General features: G+C 36.8%; 1 long non-coding RNA gene across 1 annotated transcript; it reads right to left on the bottom strand.

Moving 5' to 3' along the window:
* Positions 1 to 955: 955 nt before the first annotated feature.
* On the bottom strand, positions 956 to 3,429 carry LOC133977897 (uncharacterized). The gene is made up of 3 exons (XR_009924982.1): positions 3,324 to 3,429; positions 2,463 to 2,574; positions 956 to 2,086 (listed from the first exon to the last, which is right to left on the bottom strand). It is a non-coding gene; the product is annotated as an uncharacterized LOC133977897 (long non-coding RNA).
* Between the last annotated feature and the right edge of the window lie 3,360 nt (positions 3,430 to 6,789).

Genomic DNA, 6,789 nt, shown 5'->3' with positions numbered 1-6,789 from the left:
TATAAGACTGTATGCAGGTGATGACGTCATTTAAACTCTCCAGTCATTTTTATTCTGCGTGCTTTCAGACTCCTGCATGAATTTACACATTTTAAATCAAATACAATGAATAAATGTCATTCAGTGTGATTATCAGTGGAAGTGATTGGTTTTCTCACCGTTTTCAGCAGCAAACGTTGTTCCAGACCAAGTCAGGAGAGAGACACACACGAGAGGAAGAAGCTCCATAGCTGTCTGCGTCACCTGGAGATCAAACATCACTTTAACATCTCTATATAACGAAGCTTTAGCCGCTCCTCACAGCCTCACTGCTTCATCCAGCAATACTTTCGGTTCCTCGGATTCAACACCAGCAGCACATCCGGTACAGCCCTGTCACAATAAAAGCGTCAGTGGTGGGTAAACAGCGGCCCGCGGGACAAATCTGGCCCTCCAATACTAATATTTGGCCCCCTAATGAAAGCTGAGGTTTGTCCTTTTATAGACTGCATCAAATGTTTGACAGGACTCGTCATAAATGTGCAGTAGATAACAATATAAACACAAGGCTCACCTACATCCCAATAAATATGAGCTTGTAACCTCTTCTACACTCATACAGGTACATCCCATAATGTGTCCTATCTGACCACAACACATCTGTGTCAATAACAGCACTTCAGCTTCAACCATAAATGAAGCAGGCCACGGTTTATTGTGTGTGGATTACTGATGAGAATGATGACACCTCAGATACAACCAGAAAACTGTTTTATACAAACTAAAACATGTAAAAACAGGTTTTCGCCGTGTCTGTACAACATCAGCCCCAAAAAACACAGCTGGAAACATCTGGTTGAACTTCATTGTCCTGCTGTATATTAACTACAATGACTCATGAATAGCTTTTGTTTCTCTCATCAAAGTTTGAACAGACAGAAACATTCAAATCAGTCACAACATACAGTTTGACATTGTTCATGTTTTATTCAAATGATCGAATAGAAAAGAAGAGCCTGAAATTACATGAAACCCTGCAAGTGCAACATAAACAACATAAACATACATGAACTTTCAGCTCAATTCAAATATCACAGTCAACAACAGTTTATAGTTCAGTATGAAACTGTACCTGACTGATTCTGGCTGAGCACATTAACAAATACAAAGAAATAACACATGATTATTCAAAATATAGAAAAGTCACATTTGATTGATTTTAGCTGCAAAATATTCACATTAATTCAAAGCTTAACAGCAGGTTTTATTTCAGTGCAGTCTAACTCAGTGAGGATCTTTAAGAGCAGTATGATAATATTTGATAAATGGATGCATTTATATGGTGCTTTTATCCAGCATGCTTTAAAATGTTCCTCTCATTCACTCATTAACACTCACAAACACACTGATGGCAGCCAGCTACCATGCAGGCTGCAGGTCTGAACATCAGGAGTCATTTGGGGTTCAGTGTTTAGTTCTAGGACACTTTGACATGATGACAGGAGCAGCAGGGATCCAACCGGACGACCGCTGGCACACATTTCAACTTCATCTTTTAAAGTCTGAGTGACTACGATGGTTGTTTATTTCAGCTGAGGATCAGAGATCAAATGTAGTCCATCACAACTAGAACAGTTCTCATTATTCATTGATATTTATTAATAATGTTATAATGGTCAAGCTACAAGTCACATTATAAAGGTTTTAATCTGTTTGAAGTTCAGGCAGCTGAAAATGTTCTGTTCTCTGTTTTTTGGGTATTTCAGTGTTTTCTATTTGATATCGTTGTGAGCTACACTGCCCCCTCCTGGTCCTGCTGCAGTAAGACAGGAAGCTTCTTCTTAAAGTTAACAGGTTTATACAGTCGTCTGTTTCTATCTTTAACTCTAAAACCTCAACTTAAAAACCAGCCTTTGGATAAATGAGGACAAAATGCTCCAACTGCTCCAAAAATGTTTTCACTGTTTTGGTCTAAAACTCAAACTGATCCTCACAAAAATCAAAAGATACAAGAGCACACACACTTCAGCAGCAAAGTTCAAGGCACGTTGTTAAGCAGGAAAGCCTGAAGTTGATTATGCTGACTGGTTTGTTAAATCACAAGAGCCTGCAGGAGAGAAAACACAATTACATTAAAGAAAATCCTAATGTTGGAAACAAAAGTCCTTCAGTTAATAAACGCATTAACTATGTTGTGTCCATTTAGATATGTTTGAATTACAACACGTGTAAGACATAATTATCTAATCACAGTGTGTTACTGTTTGTTTTGTGTGTTCAACTTTTAAAAAAAGTATTGAAAGGTAAAATTCAAACCCTTCACTTCACTATTCGAAATGTTGTATAAATGAACAACTGGAAATACTTATTATATTTGCTATATTCATTTCAAATTAATAGATTAATGAAGACTTGTGGATTGGAAGCCAAATAATCTGTTGTCTGCTCATTATGATTATATGGATATAATATATTATTTAAACTCACCTTTCCTAAAACCCTTTTTTCACGAGCACAGCTAGAACAAGAACACCAAGAACACCATCAACAAAAAGAGTTTGAGAACTGAACCAGCAACCAGTCCACTGGCAGAACCTGAAACAGATAAAAAGGTAAAGTAACAGTCAGAATCAAAGTGTCCATCATGTTCAGACATCATAACCTACACAAAGAGAACAACTAAAGGTGTGCATGCTCCTAAAATTTCCAATGATTGACAGATTCAAACAGCAGTGAGATGACTCAATGAGAGCAGAGCCATACAGTCTGCTGTTATGCAGCATAATATAACCCCATAAAATGATCAGTTTTTAATCCCAAAAGCTCACAGAAGAATCTATATTTCATTTTTGTGAAATTATTTGTGGTTTTCGGTTTTAGTGCTACAAATAGCAACAAAGTTTTTTTTATCATCAGTAATAGACTGATATATCACTATTTTCATTGGGATGGACAGCTTAGGTCTGTGTCTGTATCTGTGTCAAAGTATCATGAGAGATACACTGATCCAATATATACTGGATTGATATCAGCTCTGATCACTTATTAAAGTATTGATTATTGCACAGATAAACTGTCCTGTCATATGCACATTAAATATCATTTGTAGACACTTGTGTTATGAAATGGTAACAATAACATTTTATAAGCCTCCAGAACTATGGAGCACTTTACCTTTGGACAAATATAAAAACATGTATATTAGTCTCAGCGTACATGAGGAAGAATGATCCCAGTCAGCTCAACACACTGAGGTTTACTCATTAAACATTTTTATGATGATATTCAGAACTTACAGCACAAACATGCAGATGTAGAGATCAGTGACCAAAATCAGGACTCACCTGGTGTTTGTTTTCAGATGAAACCCATAAGAGAAAAAAAGAAAACATAATGAAGTTAGAGAGTTTATGTGATATCAACATGGCAGACAGGTAAAACTGTTAAAACTGAACTTTATTTTGAACAGATCTAATTGGAGGAAAAATAAACCAGTGTCAGATTTCACAAACATCATGAAGCTTCAAAGTTCAGACAGGAAGACCATCTTTTTGTATGCTCACATCATAGTTTTATTTCTCATTCTTCTGTCATTCTGATCCTTCTCACAGCTCATACTGATCTCTGTCTGTCAAAGCTCATCATTTCCTTGCTGTTATTTCTGGAGCATCAATAGACACAGTCAGCTGTTCACATCACCTGGTCAAGTCTAACCATTAGCACAGTGACACACCTTCATTGTCAGCCTATCATATTGCAGCTGTCTTTTTAAGTGTTCTCCTTCTCTGCTCAGTTGCTTTCTTGATGTTGTTATGCGTGACCCACCACCTCCCCATCACCACCCAGTCTTCAGATTCCTCAATGCAACACTTAATCAGCTGATCAGTCTCAGCAGAGTCAGATTTACATTTTTGTCTCTCTCCTCTCTACCCCAACCGGTCAAGGCAGATGGCCGCGCACCGAGAGCCCAGTTCTGCCTGAGGTTTCTTCCCAGACAGGGGAGTTTTTCCTTGTCACTGTCGCCAAGTGCTTGCTCATGTGGGAATGTTGGGTCTCTTTCTAAATTAATCAAAGAGTTCGGTTTAGTCCTGCTCCATGCAAAAGTGCCTCAAGATGACTTTGTTGTGATCTTTGTACAGAAAAATCATCATCAATCAACTGCCTGTGTTGAACAAACAGTTGAAACAGCATCCAGGATCCTGTGTCTAAATGTGCACACCACAGAAGATGTTTTAAGTTCATCGTGTCCAGTAAACTCTGTAACTCCAAAGACTTTTCATATTAAATTAAAACCTCTTTAGTAGTCACTTATGGTAAATGTATTCTTCCGTTTCATAACTTTTTTTGCTTGCGTCATGAAAATGTAAATTATTAAAAAATGTTCAAACTCTAAATTTCACATAAGTGGAGTTCCTGTTCCTTTCCTCAGTAATGCATTATTTAGTAAACATGTAAATTCAGCACAACTTTGATACCTAAGAGGTTTATTTAATCAGCTCCTGAGCACCACAAACATGTTTTCCATAAAGAGAGACACTGATTATTGACTAACTTTGCACCTCCATCAGGAAGGAAAAGCTCTACTTCCACAGAGGGACTCAAATGTGTTTTACTTCGTGTACATCAGTGATGAGTCTGCAGAGAACAATAAATGATGTGTCTGCCCTAAAAAACTGAATGCAAAGCTAATTTTTGCCTCACTTTACTCCTTCAAATTCCTGCTGGAGTGTTTTTGTGCTTCATATTTATTTTACATCAAACATCGAACGACTGAAATGTGACCTACAGCTAGTCAGGAACTATTAAACTGATTTTGTGTTTGTGTGACAGTTTAGACTGATTTAAAATCTACCGTCAAGTGCAGCTTATTATCTTCAGACTCTAATCATTTCTTTTATCTCTTTATATTAATGAACCAGGATTTTAGAGCCTTTTTTCTAATCTGAATATAATATAATATCTGAGTAATATATTCCAGTTAACACTGCTGCTCAAAGCAGTGAAGTGTCTGTGTGTTTATAGTGAATGCAAAGTGATTCACATGACAATTTTTGAAAACTAATATCACACAAAGAAAAAAGTTTTTACTGATTAAATACCACTTCAAAAAAGAATATCACCTTGTATATACAAAGGGGTCGTATCATTAATCTGATGGCGAATCTCCTCCTGAGTAGCAACACAGCGGTAGACACCAGTCTTGTTCACAGTTATTTGGAGGGTGACGTAGAATTGGTCTCCTTGTGGTGAAACCTGAGGCTCTTCAGCTGGAAGGTTGTTTCCAGCACTGTCCTGCCAGTGTAACTCAGGCTGTGGATCACCATGAGTCTCACACTGCAGCCGTGCCCAGTACCTCGTTTGCTGAAGATGTTTGATGTATGGTTTTGGAGCTGAACCTGTGAACATGGTATAAACAGTTTTAACAATAACAACATTATAATTTATATTTAGATGTTCTTCTTGATCAGTCAAGAACAGTCATTATGTAAAATTGTATAAATGTCTGCACTGATGATGTGAAATTAGACTCATATAAAAACTGAATAATGATCCTAGTCATTTCCCCAGTTATATATATTTTCTAGTTAGTGAATGATTGAGGTCTGTAGGAGTCAAAGTTACAGCAGGTGTAAAATGTAGAGACAGTGACGTCATCATAATCAGGACTCACCTTTGATTTCAGGTCTCTCTTTTAACAGTTTAAGGTGCGGAGGTTGGATGCGACCCGATATTTACACGTTAAAATAATAAATGAATATACTACATATTTTCATGTTGACTGTATATGTCAGTACACACATATTATATCTCGTTTGAAAGCTTAAATGTTTGTGTTTTCAACCGATGGAAGCGTCTCAATTTAGGATTTACGACATAAAACATGCAGCGTCACACATTGCAGCCGTAAACAGTTAGTAACTTACCTGCTAACCTGTCTCTCCGCAGTTAAAAGGCTTTTACACGCTTAATAACACATATTCACTAACTAACGACGGCTCCTTTTAAACAACTAAAATACACTGATTAAATCCAGCTCCTATAAATTCAAGTGAAAGTAAAAATAATCTGAATAAACGTGAATTATTTCCTTCGTCTAGTTTTAGCGCAGCTCGTCAAACTTCCGAAACAACGACATTTTGATCAATTTAACGGCTCGATAACAGATTTGACCAATGATGTTCAGTATCAGTGAGATCAGGAAACGCCCAGGAACAAAACTGACCAATCTGCATCTTCACGCGACATAAAGTGACGAAATTAACGGTCTTTTAACTCTATCAGCCAATCAGAGGAGGGCATGCTTAGGTGAGCACCACCTGTGTTTGATTGACAGCTGGTTTCATCCAATAGAAACTCTGCACTTTAAAAACACAGTTAGTTTGTAGCCACTAAAATTACCTGCAGAACCATATAAGGAAGTTAATGTAGTTTGACTTCCTGTGGTGCTGAGACACCCACATAAGAGAGAAACTGTTTAATCTGTGAAAGCAGACATGATTCAATGATAATAAATATGTAAATCTTTATCTAAATATTAACAACTTCTTTTTATAATTTACTTTAACATTTAAGGACATTTTTCAGCTTCATTAAAGATATTTATCATCATTATTTATTAACTTTAAAGAGGTTTTAGAGAATTCTGTAGTCATCTGCTGGAGATGCTCATCACTGCTCTTTCTGAAATATCTCAGAGCCACTTCGGTCTACCAATCTGAAATTTAGTAAAGACATTAAAGACATGTTAGTGGAAATATACTGTGAATTTCAGCTTGCTAGCCCATATTATGACTGATATACTGTATTTCA

This window comes from Scomber scombrus, chromosome 3 (assembly GCF_963691925.1).
Source record: "Scomber scombrus chromosome 3, fScoSco1.1, whole genome shotgun sequence".
Lineage (NCBI taxonomy): Eukaryota > Metazoa > Chordata > Actinopteri > Scombriformes > Scombridae > Scomber > Scomber scombrus.
This window is presented reverse-complemented; position numbering and strand designations above follow the sequence as displayed.